Genomic DNA, 22,394 nt, shown 5'->3' on the forward strand with positions numbered 1-22,394 from the left:
TGTGCATAGGTCATATAGCTGCACAAAACTCGCCAGCTGTGCCTGTCTGCCCTGGCACCGCCTTAGTGGGGAAGGCAGCAGGGGGCACCGCCTCTCTGCCCCGCTCTGAGTTCTCAAGGGGTTCCCTCTTTGCTCTGCCACCCATTCTCTCCTAAGGGCCAACTCTTTCCTCTACTGGGGGCTGCTTTGCCGGAACGCCTCCTGTTTGGGGCGCAGGGACGGGGAGGAGAGTGAAGCAGCCCGTTATGGTGAGGCATTCCCAGGAGCCCCGTCTGCAGCGCTCTAACTGGGAAGGGCCACAATTTGTGCAGGGGGGGAGGGGACTCTGTATAGAGGGGTTGCACCTTTTCCTTCCCCTTTATGGACTGATAAACAGCTGGGTGTATAGCAGTGACAGCCCAGGACGCCGAGTGGGTTGTTAACCCCCCCGCCTTCAGGTCCCTGGCGTTCCCCCCTCGCCGTAGTTTTCTTTTCTTTGCAAACCTAACAGCGTGACAGTGCGTAGAAGGAAGAATTCCCTGCAGTAGTTCCTGGATTAGCTTCAGTCTCAGGCAGTCACAGCTCGAGCAACTGAGTCCTGCTGAGGCTTAACTAGTCTTCATCCGTTTCGTAACAACCGAAAGTGAAACAGGACAGGGCGGGCTGTGGGGAGAACGTGATTTGCTGTCATTGGCGGCAGCTCTCCACTGATGCTGTCTCTGCAGACACGTTCCCAGACTTGTGAGTATTTTACAAACTTTAGCAACATTCATCGGGCTTGTGTTTCTTATTTGTTTTCATATGATTATATCTTAATGTTATTGAAAGGACTGTGTTCTGCTTAACTTTTAGATGTATCTCAGTAGTTTCCAGTCCTACAGCTGCCTCTGATTGCTCCACCAGTGTTTTATAATCTTGCAGTCACCTTTTCCTATTTAAAAAAAATTCTCTCCCTTGCTGCTGTGTGAAAGAGTTATGCAAACAGGGAAAATCAGCTGTAGTCCGTGGATGTAATTATACAGAAAATAGTGCAAAATACACAAAGTAAACATTGTGAGAGGAAGAGAAGAAAGTTCCAGTTGTCTTAGGAGCTACTTTTAATAATGATAGGTTAAATAGAGACAGAAGTGTGGGGTTTTTTAATTGATGGCATCTCTTTAATTCAGGATCTTGAAGTAGCTTAATGGGAAGGTGTAATTAAACATCAAGATGCATTAACATAGGACTCTACAACCTAGATGAAGTTCCACTGAAGTAATGCTGGGGTATGCTAGCAGATTCCAATGTTAGGACTGTGCTCTTAACCGGCCAATATGCTAGATAGGGCAAATGCATTAGTAGTTCTGCTGTTTAAAAAAATGACTGTTGTATTTTCCATTTAAAGATAGTCAAGTGGCATGGGTCACCTTTTTTATGCCTGCAAAATTACTTGGATAAAATCCACAAAAGCAAGGAAATTCACCATATTGTGCCCAGGCAGTGTCTTTGAGGGGATCTCTTCTTCTGTGTCCAGCCTGTATACCTAAGCCTGGTTCTTTTAAGATATATTCTAATATGGATTACAATGTCAAATATAGTGGAACATGCTAGTAGTTCCTTGTTATAATAATCCGCTTGTGTTATGTGAATACCTGTCAAATGATCAGCAACGTGGCAGTCCCATTGGCCATTATTTACATGTTTCCTTGTATTTACACATGTCCATTTATTTGCCTCATGCAGGACAGGTGAAATAAATACAAAAGTGATCCCTTTTCATTTTGCCCTAAAATAAGGAGACACTCAATATTATGGTGCAATTAGAATTTAATATAAGGAAATATTCTTTACACAGCAGTAAAGTTGACCCGTGGAATTCACTCCCTTGAGCGGTTGTTGAGACAAATGTTTTGGCTAGATTTTAAAATAGTTGGGGCAATTTATAGGACTATTAATGACATTTTAACTATGCAAACTAAAATAATAAATGGAAGCAAATCTCATGCTTTGTGGTATAAACTGATAGAAAATCCCATCTGAATCCCAACAAGCTATGATCTACACTGTGAAACTGACGAGTTGCATTCTGAAGTTCACTAGCATTGCTCTGAAGTATTGGACATAAAATGGTCCGACTTGGTGTAGCGGTGTATTGTAAATACCTTCGCCTCTGAGATGTGTCCTCCCTCTTCAATTGACAGCTGGCTTTGTGAGAAGATATGCAAGTAAATATTGAAGCTGTACAGCAATTAATTTTATGCCAAACTTTAGAACCCTGCCACCTCAACATCTTAAACAGTTATAAGCCTTCAATTTGTTCTGTAAGTGTTGACTGCTCCCCTCTACTATATGGTATGGAAAACGAAACCATGGAAAAGGAAGTAGGAGCTGTGCTGAACGGAAGCCTGGCTATGCTGCAGCATTTTCTTTTTCTCAATTTCTGCTATCTCTAGTGCTTCTATGCTTATAATTATGGAGCTTAGCTTCATGCAGCCTGGGTATTGTGGCAGGGGAGAAGGGGAGCCAAGGAAAAGCTGCCTTCCTCCCCCTCCCCCCACTCTCCCACATAGGATATTGTCCTGTTGAACTTAGGGTTGCCAACTGTGTAATCATAAAAAACCAAACACCATTGCCTTGCCCTCCACCCCACCCCTTCCCCGAGGTTCCACCCCTGCCCCGCCCCTTCCAAGGCCCCACTGTGCTCACTCCGTCCCCCCCTCAGTTGCTCGCTCTCCCCTACCCTCCCTCACTTTCACTGGGCCGGGGCAGGGGGTTGGGGTGCGGGAAGGGGTGTGGGCTCTGGGCTGGGAGGTGGGGCCGAGGGGTTTGGAGCGTGGGAGAGGGCTCCGGGCTGAGCCTGGGTCAAGGGTTTGGGATGTAGGAGGGGTTGCGGGGTGCAAGCTCTGGCAGGGAGTTTGGGTGCTGAAGGATACTCAGGACTGGGGCAGGGGTTTGGGGTGCAGGTGGGAGTGAGGCCTCTGCGAGGGAGTTTGGGTGCAGGAGGGGATGAGAGCTCTGGGAGGGAGTCTGAATGCAGGAGAGGGCTCCAGGCTGGGGTAGGGGGTTGGGGTGCAGGAGAGGGTGCGGAGTGCAGGCTCCAGTTGGGAGGTGCTTACCTTGGGTGGCTTGCGGTCAGTGGCGCAGCGGGGCTAAGGCAGATTCCCTGCGTACCCTGGCCTCACACTGCTCCCAGAAGTGGCTGGCATGTCCCTGCGGCCCCTGGGGGGGGGGGCAGGGAGCTCTGCATGCTGCCCGCGTCCACATGCACCGTCCCTGCAGCTCCCATTGGCCGCAGTTCCCAGCCAATGGGAGTTGTGGAGTCGGAGCTGGGGAGAAGTTAGAGTGCAGAGCCACCTGCCTCCCTCTCCTCCTCAAGGGGCTGCAAGCCACTTTCGGGAGTGGCGCGAGGCCAGGGCAGGCAGGGAGCCTGCCTTAGTCCCGCTGTGCTGCCGGAGTGTCAGCACCTAAAATCTCCTGGTTTGGCTTCAGTAACCTCTGGGAGATAGGATAAGAAATCAGGAGGGTTGGCAACGCTAGTTGAACTTGTGTTGCAAAATGCATCTAAATTACTGCTTCTCAGAGACACTATGTAGGGAATATGGGTGTTTAGATTTCAGGGGGGCAATAGTTGGCAAAGCAGAACCAGGGTTGCCAACTCTTGTGATTTTTGGCTGGGGCCAGAGCCAATCTAATAGTGATGTGAGAAGCTCCAGCCATCCAATGAATTTCAACTCTGCCTTGGGGAAACCCCCTCTGATGGGCTGCTTTCCCCACTGCCCTGCCTCAGGGCGATGAGTGGTTCTGTAGGCATGCTGAAGGAAGCAAGCAGGACTCTCCCCCTCACCACCATTTTCACAGAAGGAGAGGGGAGAAAAACAGGGAGCATAAAAAGCCCAACAGCTCAGAATGGCACTGCTCCCCGTGCCCATCTTCTTTTGTGATCAATGGGGCAGTTCCTCTGCTTCTCAACTCTCCCTCCCTTGCAACACCAGACCTGGGAAGGGACAGAAGGGGGAGAAGAGGGACCCCACTGCAGCTCACCCCAGGCCTGGGAGAGTGGGAAGAAGCTTCCTAGGAGCTGCGGGAGGAGCAAGGATGAGGCAGCAAGGCAGAAGTGGGGGTGAGAACTCCTGCAACAGGGACCAAATGCTGAATACTTTTGGGAGCATTGGCAATGCTAATTGTCACATACACACAATGGGGATGGGCAGGAAGAGGTCAAAAATCAAGACAGACCAAAATACATTAAAAATAATCTCATTTGGGTAGGTGGGTGGGTGGGGGTCTTGCTCATGATTGTTTAATGTTTGAGGCTGGCAATACTGGGATTGTGCCTGTTTGTTTACTCTGTAAAATAATGAACGTATTATTTGTTTATTTTTTAAAAAAAGATTCTGCTCTTGTGAATTTCAGAAGACTGCATGCTTACAAAAATAGATCAGACATGCGTCAGCTGAGGGCAAAAAGAGGCTTAATTTAACAACGAATAAAATTCTGACGCACGGTGTCTACAGAGACCAAGGACAATGTCATTGCAAATTATAATAATACAAAAGAAGGAAAATAATGTTACACTAACTTATACTAACAAGGATATGTTAGTGTGCAGAGCTAAATATATATATATTTATATATGGTTGGGCAGTTCTGCTTCTTGCTTTTCTATCCAGTGATATATTTGGTTAGTCTCTGTTAACTGAGCCATAGTTTCTCCACTTGGTATGATGACTCCATCTATAAGAATCATAATTTTTCCTGCTAGGCATAATGAGTCTTATTTAAAACTCATCAGAGTTGGACCCAGGCCCTGTGGCTGCCTTCCTAATTTCTCGCACAAGCCAACTGACTTTAGGAGATTTCAGAGAATGGAAGCATATGCTCCGCCATAACAAATGAAACCATTCACTGACGTCAAAAACTGATGCAGTAAGCCTTAGCTAGAATTGATAAGAATACAGAAATGATGATTTCAAAAATTTCAGCAGCAGATTTGAGAATTACTGATTTGAAAAATACAATTGAGAAATATTAATGTGTTATAATGAATGGCTTGTATGACTAATAACATCTCGTAGGCCAATATCCTCCACATTGTGTTTACAAACAAGCAGAAAGCCCCTCTTGTTAAGACCTCTAACTCCAGGGCCATTGCCTCCTTACTATTTCAGCCCCGCTGGCAGCAGAATAGTAAAAATAAACAATAAAGCCACGAGTTCTTGTGGCTGAAAGAGTCAGAAGAAACAGGGATCTTGACCTGTAGGCACTCTCCTTCTACTGTCTCCATATCCTTGAGGCGTCAACAACAACAACCCGAGTCCAACAAATTCTACAAGCACTATTCATATGCAAGTGAAGAAATAATTATATACTACAAAGAAAGCACCCCTTTGGACAGCATGGAGGACAAGGTTGTAGAGTTGAAAAAAATTAATGTGAGATGAAAGACATTTCTACCAAAAATTTAAGGCATGTCTCATGTAGTAGGCCCTGATCCTGCAGACACTTAAGCACGTACGTCACTGTAAACATCTGCCTAGTCCATAAAGTCAGTGGGATTACTCACATGGTTAAAGTTAAGCATGTGTTTTCAGGACTGGCACTTTTTAATTTGGAAACAGTGCCCCAGATGAATAGGCTGCTCCTTTCTTTCCTGCCTGGGGCTGGGCTCCCTTGCTGGACCTGCAGTTCGTTTCTTTCCCTTTCCGCCTCCTAGGCTTTCTGGACTGGAATGACTGCTGTTTCTGTTCTCTGCACAACACATGGATTTCCTAGATGGATGGCTGCACCAACAGTGAGGTGGTCGTCAGAAACAGGACACTCAATTGCTACATTACAAAATGTGGAAATTAAGAGGTCAGCATATTTTCAGTAGCATTAAGGAAGGAATGACTGCTCAAATTAGGTGCAAAACTGATTGCAGAATGAAAATTTCTAAGCTTTTATATGACATACAATTCTAAAAGGTCAGCCAGATGTGGCCTTAAATAAAAGGGGCTATTTATCACATTTTACTCCAGCTAAGTCACTGGTTAACATTAAGCATTGACTTGGACTTCTGGAAAATATTAATTATTTGGCTGCCAAACAGTTGTAAGTAACTTGGCACTGGAGAGTTCAAAAATCTAGGAAATTTTATGGAATAGAATTTTTATATATTTCAGTATACTGACATTTCACAAGAATAGATTAAGTGTGAGGGAAAGTTAAACTCACATGTGAGCCTTTCACTACAGAGAATATGTGCACTAACTTATTGTATAGTCTCAAACAATACATTTTATCAATAAAATTAGTTATGCAGCCTCCTTTGTAGTAACACCATTCCATCAGGTCTCTTAGAACAGATTTTACTTAGAACAGATTGACATCTAAGGTTGGTCAAATTTTGCACCTACTAACCTTGATGAGATTAATGTTCCACTAGCATAGATAATGCTATTTGTGAAGGGACATATTTGGACTGACTAACTTGTCCAACAGTTGGCTAATGCCAAGGCAGGAGACCTATCACAATTAGTGATGAGGGTGAAAACACTGGCTGTCAAGAACAGGAAAAATTGATTTGTTTGGCAGAAAGGAAAGCATGTGCCGTGCTATGAATATAAGCATGCTCATCTATTCTGACAGGAAGAGTATTTGGTGAAGGGGTACACTGAGGAGATATTGAGTGTAGTAGGAACACAAGACGTTTAAGTGGATCCCAAATCCTGAGCTATGTGCCTGAGAGAACCCTGCTTACCTCCCACTAGGCCCAAACCCTTTGGTTCCCTTCCACAACCTTTGAGGAGATAGGAATTAACTTGAGAAATAGATGCCACACTTAGATGTAAACCAACACTTATCTGGGCAGAGACAAAATCTCAGTTAGTACACGGAACTATTCGGGGTCCCCATGAGGTGCCACACATCTCCCAACCACAGCAATATTACGATGTCGTGAGTCACCAACATGTAATCACAGATTAATACACTCTAACTCTATTAACAGCACCCCTCCCCTGCTCTGGTCCTAGTCTCATAATTCCAAAACAGGGTACCTTCTGCCCTTTGTGGTACGTGCTTGGAGCCATAGGTCCCAGTCTCTGCTGTGTTTAGAGATGTAAAATTTCCAGAAAGTTTGAAGGCATGGGGGGGGGGGAAGTTTTGGGGTTATTTCCAGAAAAAAAGGAGAATATCTGCCATTGTTACTTGCGTCTCAAAACTAAACTTTATTTACTTCTTTAAGAATGAGATGTATTATTTATAAGTTAGTTAACACATAGAAAGTACTGCTAGGTATATTTATGAAATAAGTATAAATTCCTTACTTTGAATAATGACAAAGATATTTAGTATTAGAGATGTAGCCGCATCCTAAGGTACTTAAATGTATTTTTTCCCCCTGTTGATGCATCTCTAAAATAGGAAAAAATGTTGAAAGTAGAAAGTATCAATATTGTTGACTGATATACAAAAAGGAAGGCTATCTCTGTAGAACTCTGAAATAGTACGTACATAGAGACCTGATGTTCCAATGCAGATTCAGAAGAAACTCTTGCCTCTACAGAAAAAGCTCAGGAAAAGACCATCCTTATGCATATTCATTATAATGTAGTTAACACAGGACAATAGTAAGGACCAACAGTAAATTTGGGTATATATCCAAACTTTAAAGTAAACATCAGACTCTTTAATAGTGCATTATCATCATATATTGAGTAAGTGTCATGATAGTAGGCAAAGCAAGCCATCCTATAAGTAACGAATTATACTAATACTTAAACAGCTTGGTTACTAATATCTTGTAAGTGCTAGCATAGCTCAAGTTTTTCTTTGTGACTTCTCTAATCAAAATCCATTTGTCTGAAAGATCCACAACTTCTGATTCTGGACTTTTCATTAAACTGAAGATTTGTCCAAATTGAAATAGGTTTCTCAACTTTTTCACATTAGCCTTGATTGTGTGTGTATATTTCCATATGTTGACCTGTTTCTTTCACATGCTGTAGAAGATGGAAAAATCTAAAGCAAACGAGAAGCAAGAGGAATCAAAGATTGTTTGTACAAAGGCCTTGCCATCATGTTGTAGGAGTAATATGCTTGGCAGATTCCAGATTACACTCCTGGACCAAATACCGGAAGAGATTCTGCAACATTTGAAAAGTACTTTTCCAACATCTGGTCTAAGTGTGTTGCTTGTTTAAGAATACAATCAAATACTGTAACAATGCTATCATCATTAACATTGCTACTTTTGATCCAAGAAGTTTGCAACAGCATGTATTGATTTGTAACAAAATTCTTCCCATCTGCGAAATAAAGTCCTTCACTTTTACTTCTTCCTGACTTGTGAGTGGAGGTGCACTTAAATTCTCAAAAACAGTTAACTTTATCTTTGCTATAAGTTGAGGAATGTCTGACAAAATTACCTTGTCTGATTCATATATAGTGATTGCAGAAGCAATCGGCTGTAGAATCTTCAGAGAGTTCTGCAGGTGAACCCAGAAGATTTGACAGTGTGTCGTATCCTTTTAAATACTTTAAGATGTTCAGTTATCACTGTTTCTTGAAAGATTCTTTGTTTATAATAAATTGTCAAATGACATCACACTTCCCCATTTTGTTTTGCTAGAAAGTTTCAGTATTACCATTTTATTCTTATCATGCTTTTCATCCTATCACTTCTTAAAGATTGCAGCTACAATATGAGTAGTTTAAATTTATTTTATAACTTCTTTTGCTCTTGCAAAGATGATTTCCAATATGCCAACCTTCATGAAGTCATGAAGAAGCAGGTTTAGGCCACAGGAAGCACAGCCTGTTGCAGTATTATGTGGATATTTGTCCATTATAATGTCCCTTGCTGCTTTCATATTAGTGGCATTGTCAGTCATCAGAACAAATACTTTCCCACTTCCAATCTTCTTTAGTACTTCACATATTTCACTAATATACTCTGTAGTATGTCTCTTCTCAGTAGTATATGCCTCAATAGTATTCATCACCACGCATTTTTTTTAAAAGGTTTCCATGCCCTACTTTGGGCTTATGTTCTGCCCTCCATTCCTGTTTCCATTGGTGTTGAGGTTTGGCACCATCGGCCATTTAAAATTTTTTTTTAAATTATTTTTTATGTTTGAATAGGGGGAATGTTGCATCTGTGACGGGTTGGATCACAGAAATCCCCTTGGGGCTGCCAACTGATGTGCCAAGACTACTTCTGTCCCTGCTTTCCCTGCCACCTTGGGACTCCAGCACCCTGTCTTGTTGAGCCAGACATGCCAGTCTGCTCCAACACAGACCCAGGGTCTGAACCACATGCCCCAAAGCTGCAGACTTAACTGAAAGCAACTTAAGAAGTATTCCTGTCTTTAACACTCAGATGCCTAACTCCCAATGGGGTCCAAACCCCAAATAAATCCGTTTTAAATAAATTGTTTGCCCTCTATAACACTGATAGAGAGATATGCACAGCTGTTTGCCTTCCCCCCCCCAGGTATTAATACATACTCTGGGTAATTAATAAGTAAAAAAGTGATTTTATTAAATACAGAAAGTAGGATTTAAGTGGTTCCAAGTAGTAACAGACAGAACAAAGTTAATTACCAAGCAATATAAAATAAAATATGCAAGTCTATGCCTAATACAGTAAGAAAACTGAATACAGATAAAACCTCACCCTCAGAGGTGTTCCGGTAAGCTTCCTTTTACAGACTAGTCTCCTTCTAGTTTAGGTCCAGCAATCACTCACACCTCCTGTAGTTACTGTCCTTTGTTCCAGTTTCTTTCAGGTATCCTTGGGGTTGGAGAGGCTATCTCTTGAGCCAGCTGAAGACAAAATGGAGGGGTCTCTCAGGGGTTTAAATAGACCAGGGGTAGGCAACCTATGGCACGCGTGCCGTAGCCGGCACATGAGCTGATTTTCAGTGGCACTCACACTGCCCGGGTCCTGGCCACCGGTCCGGGGGGTTCTGCATTTTAATTTAATTTTAAATGAAGTTTCTTAAAATTTTAAAAACCTTATTTACTTTACATACAACAATAGTTTAGTTCTATATTATAGACTTATAGAAAGAGATCTTCTAAAAACATTAAAATTTATTACTGGCACGTGAAACCTTAAATTAGAGTGAATAAATGAAGACTTGGCACACCACTTCTGAAAGGTTGCCGACCCCTGAAATAGACTTTCTCTTGTGGGTGGACACCCCTCCCTCCCCCTGTGTAGAATCCCAGCTACAAGATGGAATTTTGGAGTCACATGTGCAAGTCACATGTCCATGCATGACTCAGAACTTACAGGTAGCAGCCATGGTTCACATGCTATTTTGAACGTCCTCAAGTAGACTTCTTATGTGGATTGGAGTTTTCCAAGATCCATTGTTCATTAAGTGTTTCTTGATTGGGCAGAGATATGTTATGTTACATACCATATGTAGCATAAAACATATTCCAGTTATGTCATATATACATTCATAAGCTTACTTCCATAAAGCTTTATGGGGTGCACGGTCACAGTGTGCTTGTGCTTTGATATGTTTGGTTGATTGTTTAGAGAAAAAGTTTGAAAGAACAGAAAGAGAGGCCTTAAAGATTTAAAAAAAAAGAGAAAGATTTGGTTAGGTTTAGAGGACAAAAGGAAAGAAAGGTTATTAAACAGAAGAAAAATTATTTGGTTAGGTTTAGTAAGGTGATATGATTTTAAAGGCCTAGTTTGGCATGTTATTAAAGAATAGAAAGAGAGACCTTAAAGAAAAATAAAGATTTTTGTTTTTAAAGGGTTAGTTTGAAAGAATAGAGGCAAGTTATTAAAGAAAAGAAAGATTTTTGGTTAGGTTTATTAAGGAGAGATTTTAAAGGAGTAGTTTGGCAGGTTATTAAAGAATAAAAAATTGAAATAAATTTAAAATGTTTATTAAATATAAAGTTGGGTTAAAAAAGAACACATGGCAGAAAAAAGGGAGACTGTTTAATAAGCACATGGTAAAAAGTATAACGGTAGGTTAATAGGAAATCATTTAAAATATTAAATATAAGGGTAGGTTAAGAAAAGAGCATTGAAAAATATTAAATAAAAGAGAAACATAAAAAGATAGGTTAAACGAGAACATGGCAGAAAAAGGGAAAAGAAAGCCCCTTTGCAAATGGAAAAGAGAGGCAGCACATGGTTGAATCAGAGAGAGAGAGAGAGATCTTACACTTTTGACTGTTCCTGGGAAAGAGAGAGCTCCCAAGGCTTGCAATCCATCAGGCTAGTTATCTCCGCCTTTGGGTCGGACCAATCAGATGCTGTTCTATAGCTGCGTCACAGAATACATTTTCCGGAACCAATCCTATAGTCCCAAGATTTTTAAACAGGAGCCATCTCCCTCCCCTCCCCTCACTACTCCCCCTTTACCTGCCTTATTCTTATCTAAAAAACCAGACCCCAAGCATCTTTTCTGCCATGTAGTACTTTTACATAGGTTCTTTAATAAAGGTTAAAACCATAAGCCCTTAGTAACAAACAGTTTTTTAAAGTTTTCCCTATACTTTTGGTGAGGATAATTTGAAGCTGCAGCAAAAACAGCTTTGTTAGCCAGTGAATAAGAGCGAAAGAAGGCTGATAGATGCCCAGAACATAGAGATAAGAAGTTTGTTTCTTTTCAAACTCTTGAACAAAAGCAAGTAAAAGTTATATTAAGTTTTGTAAAGGAATAAAGCTCTATTTTATAATCACTTGAAAAGACAAGCCTATTTGAAGAAACAGCCCTTTATTTATAGGTGTTTTAATAAAAAATGAGCATGCAGAACTACCCCAGGGTTAAAACCACAGACAACCAGTTTATCAAAGTAGTTTATAGTAATAAAAAAAGTTTTCCCCTATACTTTTGCTAACATTGGTTATTTTTTAGTGAGGACAGTTTGAAGCAGCTTTCTAAATTAGTGGATTAGAAAAGAAGACCTCTTTGAAAGACAAGCCTATCTGAAGAAACATCCCTCCACTTAACACTTTTACATGTGTTTCAATAAAAAATGAGCATGCAGAAGCACCCCAGGGTTAAACCCACAAACCCTTACTAACAAAAAGGGTTTAAAGCTTTTCCCTATGCTTTTAGTGAGGACAATTTGAAGCTGCAGCAAAAACAGCATCTGTGAACCAGTGGATCAGAGATAAGAAGATTGCTTCTTCCCCTACTTTTTAACCAACAGAGGTAAAACTTATATTAAGTCTTGTAAAGGAATAAAACACTTTAAAAGACAAGCCTATATGAAGATACATCCCTTCGTTTAACATTTTTACAGGCGTGTTTCAATAAAAAAAAAGAGCATTCATAAACATCCCAGGGTTAAAACCACAGGTCCTTAGTAACAGCCACTTTATATTCCCCTTATTCTGTAAACCGGTGGCTCATAGAGAAGAAGTTTGTTTCTTCCCCCACGTTTTAACAAATACAAGTGAAAGTTATATTAAGTTTTGTAAAGGAATAAACACTCTAAAAGGCAAGCCTATCTGAAGATACAGCCCTTTATTTAACATTTTTACAGGTGTGTTTCAATACAAAAGGAGCATGCAGAAACACCCCAGAGTTAAAACCACAGAACCTTAGTAACAGCTAGTTTATATTCTCCTTATTCTGTAATCCAGTGGATCAGAGAGAAGTTTATTTTCCTCCCCACTTTTTAACAAATCCATGTGAAAGTTATATTAAGCTTTCATTTTCTTAGGACTTTTAGATTTATTTGAATTTTTCTGTTGCATTATCAGAATGTCTTTGTTTTTAAATGTTTGCATCCCATGTGCTGAGACACAAGTACAAGCTCCTGTGTTTGTTTTGGGTCCATAGATTTTATTAAAATAATACATCACAGGCTGGAGCTGTGGCTTTCTCTACATTTTAAAAACAGATAAGACTAATTAGGTTAGACAGTGATCCATGCACTATAGTCTGCCTTAGCAATGCTCTAGGGGTCAACCCTTCAGTTTGCTTGTTGTTTTACACAGACTTCTTTCCTAACTTTTTAAATACTGTTAAAGTTTTAACAAATGGTGAGACTACATTGAAAGACACTTTGTGAAAGTTATAAAAAGTATTTTATTCCATATACTGATTGTAAAAGACAAAAAACATCGCTTTGTGACTGCATGAAGCTCAGAGATAGCCTATCTGAAGAACACCCTCCCTTGATTCCTCCCCCATACTTTTAACACTTCTAAACATGCAGTGTTTCATTATATTAAATAAAGGGTTTTTTAACATTTAACATGAAAATACAGCGTTGACTGAGATGTAACATAATATGACCCTTTTAAAGGATATTCTGTATGCAGTGAGGCCTATTTGAAGCATTAAGTTTGTTTGTTTTTTTAAAAGTTCAACATGAAAAAGCAGTATTGACTGAGCTCTAAGAAAACAAGGCCACTCTTAGGGATATTTTGTAGAAGTTTAGTGAACTAAAAAGGCTTAAGATACTTGCCTATCCTTTTAAAAATAGTGGTTTTAAAGTACCAAAGCTGCAACTGGCTAAGAATATGAAAACTGGCAATTGGGGGGAGTTTACATATGTGTTTTAATAAAAAAACAAAATTAACAAAAACATTACAAAAGATTGTTTTTTAAAGTTTGGATTTATACAAAAAACACAAGAAAAAATTAGCTTATGTAAAAAAGTTAGCTTTTTTTTTTTTTTTAAACCAGAGATAAGGAGTTAGCGCCCCCGCCTCCCTTCACTTTCCCCTCTCCCCGACCCACTTTCTTCTTTTCTAATGTTTTTAAAAATCTAAACTGAGGACAAACAAATCTAAACCGAGGACAAAAAAGCCACAGCCACAGTGATCATGGGGTAAGAAAGCTGTTCTGAGTTTTAGGGGGAATGTTGATAACTCTTTTAGTGAAAGTTTGTAGGCAGCCATTCTGTGTTAGGGTATGTCTACACTACGAGAGTAGTTCGATTTTAGTTAAATCGAATATGTGCAATTGATATTAGAAAGTCGAACGTGTGTGTCCACACTAAGGACAGTAATTCAACTTTGTCAGTCCACACTACCAGGGAAAGCGTCGACATTGGAAGCAGTGCACTGTGGGCAGCTATCCCACAGTTCCCGCAGTCCCCGCTGCCCATTGGAATTCTGGGTCGAGCCCCCAATGCCTTCTGGGGGAAAAAAATGTCTCGAGGGTGCTTTTGGGTAACTGTCGTCATCCAATCGTCACTCCCGCCCTCCCTCCCTCCTTAAAAGCGCCGGCGGGAAATCAGTTCGCGCACTTTTCTGGTCAGTGACAGCGCGGACGCCACAGCACCGCGAGCATGGATCCCGCTGCGACCATCGCTGCAGTTGTGGCCGTTGTCAACGCCTCGCAGCTCATCATCCACCTTTCACAGAGGCAGATAGAGAGAAATCAGGCGAGGAGGCTACGGCAGCGGAGTGAGGACCTGAACTCCGAGAGTAGCACACGCCTGTCAGAAACCACGACACCCAGCGCCGAGGACATCACGTTTGCAATTAGGCATGTGGATTTTGTTGAACGGCGATTCTGGGCTCGGGAAACAAGCACGGACTGGTGGGACCGCATAGTGCTTCAGGTCTGGGATGAATCCCAGTGGCTGCGAAACTTTCGCATGCGGAAGGGGACTTTCCTTGAACTTTGTGAGTTGCTGTCCCCTGCCCTGAAGCGCAAGGACACCCGCATGCGAGCAGCCTTGACTGTCCAGAAGCGAGTGGCCATAGCCCTCTGGAAGCTTGCAACGCCGGACAGCTGCCGGTCAGTCGCGAACCACTTTGGCGTGGGCAAATCTACCTTGGGGGTTGTTGTCCTGCAAGTAGCCAAGGCAATCGTGAAGGTACTGCTGTCAAAGGTAGTGACCCTGGGAAACGCGCAGGCCATCATAGATGGCTTCGCTGCGATGGGATTCCCAAACTGCGGCGGGGCTATAGATGGGACTCACATCCCTATCCTGGGACCGGGCCACCAGGCCAGCCAGTACATCAACAGAAAGGGGTACTTTTCAATGATGCTGCAAGCACTGGTGGACCACAGGGGACGTTTTACCAACATCAACGTCGGATGGCCGGGCAAGGTTCATGACGCTCGGGTTTTCAGGAACTCTGGTCTGTTTAGACGGCTGCAGGAAGGTATTTACTTCCCGGACCACAAGATAACTGTTGGGGATGTGGAGATGCCTACAGTGATCCTCGGGGACCCAGCCTACCCGCTAATGCCCTAGCTCATGAAGCCCTATACTGGCGCCCTGGACAGTGAAAAAGAACTCTTCAACTACCGGCTGAGCAAGTGCAGAATGGTGGTGGAGTGTGCTTTTGGCCGTCTCAAGGGGAGATGGAGAAGCTTACTGACTCGCTGTGATCTCAGCGAAACCAATATCCCTATCGTTATAGCAGCTTGCTGCGTGCTCCACAATCTCTGTGAGAGCAAGGGGGAGACCTTTATGGCGGGGTGGGAGGTTGAGGCAAATAGCCTGGCTGCTGATTATGCCCAGCCAGACAGCCGGGCGATTAGAAGATCCCAGCGGGACGCGCTGTGCATCCGGGAGGCTTTGAAAGCCCGTTTCAAGACTGAGCAGGGTACCCAGTGACTTTTAAGTTTGTGGACACAGAAGCTGAACTTGCCCCCGTTTCTTTACCCAGTTACCCCCTTCACCCCCTTCCCAAAAAATAAAATCTGTTCTGTTTTGCTAATGAACACCGTTGTCTTCATTACTGTTTTCGCGGGAATGTTTTAAACCTGGGTTTAGTGTTGTGATGCTAATGATGTTTCTAAACTGCCCTCCCCCGCCACAAAGTCACAGAGCAACCCCGCCCCCCCCCACAGAACATGAAAGCCACCTCCCAGACTGACCAGGGTAACTAGTCACTGCACTGTGTATGTGCCCTGCTTCTGGGCCTGCCCCCTGCTAAAGGTGACTGTCCTGTCTAATTACCAAGCCCCTTTCCCCCCCCTTCAGACAGACTCTCCTTCAAAAGAAGAGGATGGAAACAGTAATGAACAGAAACGTATTTTTTATTAACAACCACACATGGAACGGGGGGGTGAAACTTGGACGGGGTCTTGTGTGAGGCGGGTAGGAAAGGACTTTTCAGATTTTGGGGAATGAGAGCCTTCTAGTGCTATAGCAGTCCGCTGGGGTGAAGTGAAAGTTTTCACGGCCCCTGCCGCCCCTCCGTGTTTGGACTTTGGGTGAGGGGGGTATGGGACTTGGTGGCGGGGCAGGGCGGTTAGAGAGAGACTGCAGCGGGGCTCTCTCCTCCTGCCTCCGGTCCTGCAGAACATCCACAAGGCAGCGGAGTGTGTCCGTTTGCTCCCTCATTAGTCCAAGCAGCGTTTGAGTCGCCTGCTGGTCCTCCTGTCGCCACCTCTCCTCCCGTTCCATGTTTGCCCGGTGCATTTGGGACAAGTTCTCCCTCCACTGTGTCTGCTGGTCTGCCTGGGCTCGGGAACATCCCATTAGTTCAGCAAACATGTCTTCCCGTGTCCTCTTCTTCCTCCTCCTAATGTGCGCTAGCCTCTGGGCAGATGTGGCTGTGGGAATTGGAAAAAGGGAGTGAATTCCTGAGATAGATCAATGTATCTGTGAACAGAGAACATAGTCTTTCTCTGTGAACAAGACCATGCAGAGCACCTATCACACGCGCACTGAGGACAAGGTTGAATTTTCGGCCCTCGCCTACAGTGCCTGCGGTCTTGCTGTGGCGAGCTGAGGAGCGGGGCAGGACACCGGACTTTGTCTAGCTGGCAAACATGGTAAGCCGTAGACTTGTGGCTGCTTAAAACTTTAAGAGTGGCACTGGCCTCCTTTCACATAGAAAGCAATGCGAGTCTCTGCTGGCAGCAATCCTGCAAGCATGAACTCTGCCCCTGTCCCAGCCCCTCGCGGCTGTAAACCGCATGGCTGTAAACCGGCGGTTGCAGTTCTGTAAAGGAACGGGCAAGCAGTCCCAATACTAACTTTCCCCTACCTAATTCAAAGCAGGGCATCATGCCAGACATCACCCTCCTGAGGGTCTCGGAGAGCCAGAAGGAGAGGATGCTTCGGGACAGCCTGCAGAAACCGGGGCCATTTGCTGCTATGCTGTGCAAGGCCATAATCCCCGAATACCTGCTGGCGTTGTGGAAGGGAAACGTTTCTTACCACGGGGGGCCTAATAAGCTCTCCTTGCCAAGGAACCTGATAATTAGGCTGGAAAGACACCTGCAGGAGGCCTATGAGGAGTTCTCCCCGGAGGATCTCGCCTCTATCCCCGGACACATCGACCAGTTTTTGGGTTAGGTGCCCTTGGAGGGACAAAAGAGTGGAGCGTCTTGGGCAGTGTAATCATGAAGCGGACATTGTTGAATTTTCTTAAAATGGTTCGGACTATACATTGAAGCGGCCAAAGACACAATAATCATGATACCCTTTGTTCAGATTCCCGTTTTGTTGCACTTTCCTGTTTACATGTTTAGAAGCACTTTACCCATTGTTAATATTTTAAATCTTCCTGTTCTGTTATAAATAAAAGTTTACATACTTGAAAGCACTTTAGCTATTGTTAATATTTAAAATATGCAAGTTCTGTTATAAATAAATGTTAAGATATTTAAAACACTTACTGCTTGATCCTTCCCCTGAATCTGTGTCTGGGGTAACGGCAGGGGACGGTTGGTAGGGGATCTCTGTGAGGGTGATGAAGAGCTCCTGGCTGTCGGGGAAATCAGCGTGGTAAGCGCTGTCGACTGCATCGTCCTCTTCATCTCCTTCCTCATCTTCCCCGTCAGCTAACATGTCGGAGGAACCGGCCGCGGACAATATCCCATCCTCAGAGTCCACGGTCACTGGTGGGGTAGTGGTGGCGGCCGCACCTAGGATAGAATGCAGTGCCTCGTAGAAACGGGATGTGTGGGGCTGGGATCCGGAGCGTCCGTTTGCCTCTTTGGTCTTCTGGTAGCCTTGTCTCAGCTCCTTGATTTTCACGCGGCACTGCGTTGCATCCCGGCTGTATCCTCTCTCTGCCATGGCTTTAGAGATCTTCTCGTAGATCTTTGCATTCCGTCTTTTGGAGCGCAGCTCGGCAAGCACGGACTCATCTCCCCACACAGCGATGAGATCCAAGACTTCCCGATCAGTCCATGCTGGGGCCCTCTTTCTAGTCTGGGATTGCACGGCCATCTCTGCTGGAGAGCTCTGCATCGTTGCCACTGCTGCTGAGCTCACCACGGTGTCCAAACAGAAACTGCGATTCAAACTGCCCAGACAGGAAAAGGAATTCAAATTTTCCCGGGGTGTGGCTGGTCAGAGCATCCGAGCTCGGACTGCTATCCAGAGCGTCAACAGAGTGTTGCACTGTGGGATAGCTCCCGGAGCTATTAGCGTCGATTTCCATCCACACCTAGCCTAATTCAACATGGCCATGTCGAATTTAGCGCTACTCCCCTCGTTGGGGAGGATTACAGAAATCGATTTAAAGAGAGCTCTATGTCGAACTAAATGGCCTCGTGGTGTGGACTGGTGCAGGGTTAAGTCGATGTAACGGCGCTAAAGTCGACATAAACGCCTAGTGTAGACCAGGCCTTAGTTGTTATGCTTTAGCACAGGCAAGCATTTGTCATTCGGAAACACTTTCCCACTTTATGAGATATTATCTCCCCCATCCAACCGCCTATCAGAAATATTAACAAAAACAAACGTAAAGATACTCTGTAGCAGTGCCTACAAAGCAACAATTACACTGACTGGCTTACAAAAGCTGTTTTTGCTAACACTGGCTTTGCTGTAAAAGCATGCTACTCCAAATTGCCCTTACTAAAAACGACAAATATTAGTCTAAAACATAGGGGAAAACTTTTTTATCACTATAAATTACTTCTATAAACAGGTGCCAAACCTCGACACCAATGGAAATGGGAACGGAGGGCGGGACATAAGCCCAAAATGGGGCGTGAAAACCTGTCAAAAATACATGGTGATGAATACTATAAAGGTATATGTGACGTTCCTCTGGTGTTATCTGGACTGGTGGTCTGCTAAGTCACTCCAATCCTCGACTCTGGGAGCCAGCCTTACCCTGCTCTGCTGTGAGAACCCCCCCTCCTGGGCTGTTCACACACAGCCTCTGGCATGTAAGCTGCTCCCAGCTATGTGAGTGAGCACTTTTGGCCAGCCGCTGCTTGGATTGTGCAACTGAATGACTCTAACCAACATCTCCGGTCCCAGACACAACCCTAGGAACCTCTGTCTTGCAGTGTCCAGTTGGGTTCAATATCTAGGGGTTCAGAACCAGCTTGAGACCCCACCCAGAAATCTGGGAATGCTAGCCACCACCCCAGGTGCCTCTAAGAGGCAATACTTCCCTACTCACAAGCACTAAATCTTTGTATAACAAAAGTAAACTTATTAAAAGGCGAGGGTGTGGCACGCTAACTTGGGGAAACTCTAGCACAACATTCATAAGTAAGCAAAAAATAAGTAAACACCCACCTCACAGTATCTTGGGCAGTATTCCTTTGCCGCAGTTTCTGACCTTGCTAGGTGAAAGTCTGATGGATGAAAGTCCCTTTAACATACCGCTCCTCCATTTCCCCTCCACTGCAACTCACTTACGGTTGGTTGTCCGAGGTCAGCGAAGTCCCAGAATGCCTTCGTCACTGCCGCTGCTTGCTGCTATTGCCTCTGCTGCTGCTCACTGCCCCCTGGCATCACTGGTCCCTCTGCCACTGCCTGCTAGAGATGCTGCTGCTTCTGTTGCTGCTTGCTGCTACTGCCTCTACCACAGTTGCTGCTCGCTAGTCTCGCTGCTGTCTCTGCTTGCTGTTGTCTTTAGCTGCGATGCCATGTGCTGAAGCTCCACCACTTAGTGTTCTTAGTGATTCCAGGTCTTTGTGATTTGCCTGCTAGTGGGGAACCTCAGTGTTTCTTCCTCTACATTGCTTTTCACCATGACACCATCCCCAAACCAGCTCTAAGGCTCAGCCTCCTAGGCTAGCTCATCAGTGATCTCAGTTCTAGTGGTCATTGAGAAGAAATAAGACCTCTCAATTGAGTCAGATCAGCTCTGTCTTTAAACACTGGAAGAGGAGAATCAAATAGCATCTAGAACTCCTTTAGCAGAGTCTACAGCACCAGGTAGGAACACCTATCCCCACCCACTCTCTTTCACTTGGATTTGGCATCACTTCCACCCCTGCCCCCAGTCACTTGGTGAGTGAGGTTAATATTAGTTGGACCCCACCCCATTAGGGCATATTAAATTCAGTTCAGCTGCCCTTTTATTCATACAATAAGGATAACATTTTAGTATCCCTTCATCCAACATTAAGGTGAATTTTAACCCCAAACCAGCCAAAATTGATCACTTCAGCAAAGTAGGACTGCCTGCTGATCATCTAGGCAAAGTACGTGTGTCTGTGCAAATATGGTCTGGTCTGGAGGTCTTTTCCCCCGGTTCACCAATAGATGGCGGAGCCCATTCAGACTGTAGCTTACACTACATTTAAGCCATCTGCTGAAGTCTCAGTCTTCTGGTCATTAAGTAAAGCGCCAATGTAAAATCGGGGATGAGAGGAAAAAGCTTAAGTATTTTTTTTGTTAAGAAGTTGGTGAAAAGCAGCAATATTTGGAAGTCAGTCATTTGGCAGCAGGAGAAGTACTGTATAATTAAACTGTCACCCTGGCTGATAGGTTATTATCAGCAGGTAATAAGATATGTGTGTCATGGCGAATCATTGTATGGTATGTCAGGGTACAACAGATGAGGGATGTTTTCAGTGGCAGTATAGGGTGATCACTTAGAGATTATCATTATGGGCTTTATAAATCACAATCAACAGTGTAATAGTTTAACAGCTATCTGTAGTGGCAGTGCTGGAAAATTGTTTAGCAATGAATGGCTGATTTTTTTCCAATGAAGAATGATTTTAAAAGACTGCATTGTAAAAATACCTGTAAATGACAAAGTTGGCTTATACATTTAACAATTTTAATTCTTTATTTTCTGTAGAAAGATGCTTAAATAAAAACAACAACCTTGGATTGGTGTTTACCATTTAAAATCATTTTTAGGCATTATAATATATTTGAAGTGAGTGGTGGTTGCAGTCCATTTTTGAGCATCATAAACAACAACAAATGGCACTAATTTCCCCCTTGCTGCAGTCTCAGCAGAGAGACCAAGAACTGAGTAAGCATGGTAATTCTCTCCCATACGGGTTTCACTTGCACTAGGGTTGAGGAACATTCTTGGGGGCAGTGTGGGGAAGATTGTATAGCTGCTGCCCATTCTCTGACTGCTAGAGAAAGAACTTCAGTCTGTGGTGCTGTTAAGCCAACGTTTTCAACAAACTATGCATTTGCAAAATGATGATGATATAGGTGAAGAGTTTGTAGGTGTTTCTGAAAGCAACACACCAGTGGAAGAGTAGTTTTGGGTGAGGGAATAATGACAATGTCTCAGGCCCTTGTTTTGTACATCTGCTTGTACATCTGTTTTGTATCTCAAATAATGTCACACTAATTGGCCTATTCTTTATTTAATGTAATGAGAAATTGAGCATGAGCTCAGTGATCTGGTAACTTCTTCAAGCTGCAGAACTTGGCCATGTCTCTCCCTTAGAAGCCACAATAATTATTAATCTCTTCCTGGAAGGAGCAATAGGCGTCAAGGATCTTCTCTTCCCGCCTCCCCTTCCCCTCCCCCCGCTCGGAAAGAGGTTGCAAGAACTGGGAATTCTTGTTCCCTAGGAATCTGAAGGCTGCACCTGATGCTATTCACCAGACCTCAGCCTGCTTGGATAGGCATTTAAAAAAAGAAATAAATCAAAGTTAAAGAATCTGTTGAGAAGAAAAAGGTAACCATTAAAATGGCAGGCCAGTGATTTGAGCAAAAAAGGAGGCCAAAAGAAGTGCTAAGCTAAAAATTTGGCCTGTGATGAGCTATATAACTGACTGGGAGGGAGAAAAGACCAGCTACAAACTTGCTAAGGCAAGAGCGAAAATGATGAAGGGTGTGAATGAGTTTTCTCATATTAGAAATGAACATAGAATATTGTAAATGACTAGTGACTCAACCAAGTCTGGAGTGATTATTTGAATGAGTGAAGAGAATCCAAAGGAGGAATTAAGAACATATAAAATGAATTGGGGCATGATAGATTGCATACAGGAAGAAGAGGCTGTAGAGGCACTTAGGAAAACAGAAAAGGAGAAATCACCTGAGCATGATGAAGTACCAATGGATTTGTTGAAGTCATTGGGAAAGGAAGGTGTCAAGTATTTTACAAGTCTCTTCAGTGATATTCTTAAGAAAGAAGATGCCAGATGAATGGCATAAAAGCTTTGTGGTGACTATTTTTAAACATAAAGAAGATATTACATTGTGTGCACATTGTCACCCAATTAAGCTGACAACAAACACTATGAAAGCATAGGAGAAGATTACTGAAAAGTGTCTACATGGAACTATTGAAATTTGGAAGGGTCAGTACGGATTT

General features: G+C 43.4%; 1 protein-coding gene across 1 annotated transcript in view; it reads left to right on the plus strand.

Moving 5' to 3' along the window:
- Positions 1-225: 225 nt before the first annotated feature.
- Positions 226-22,394, plus strand: part of IL15 (interleukin 15) — an 80,921-nt gene continuing 58,752 nt past the window's right edge. The window contains exon 1 of the mRNA XM_029910603.1: positions 226-720. The gene's annotated coding sequence lies outside the window, so the exon portion shown is untranslated. The remainder of the gene's footprint in view (positions 721-22,394) is intronic.

The sequence above is a fragment of the Terrapene carolina genome, unplaced genomic scaffold (assembly GCF_002925995.2).
Source record: "Terrapene carolina triunguis isolate 2854851 unplaced genomic scaffold, T_m_triunguis-2.0 Scaffold66, whole genome shotgun sequence".
In the NCBI taxonomy this organism is placed as follows: domain Eukaryota; kingdom Metazoa; phylum Chordata; order Testudines; family Emydidae; genus Terrapene; species Terrapene triunguis.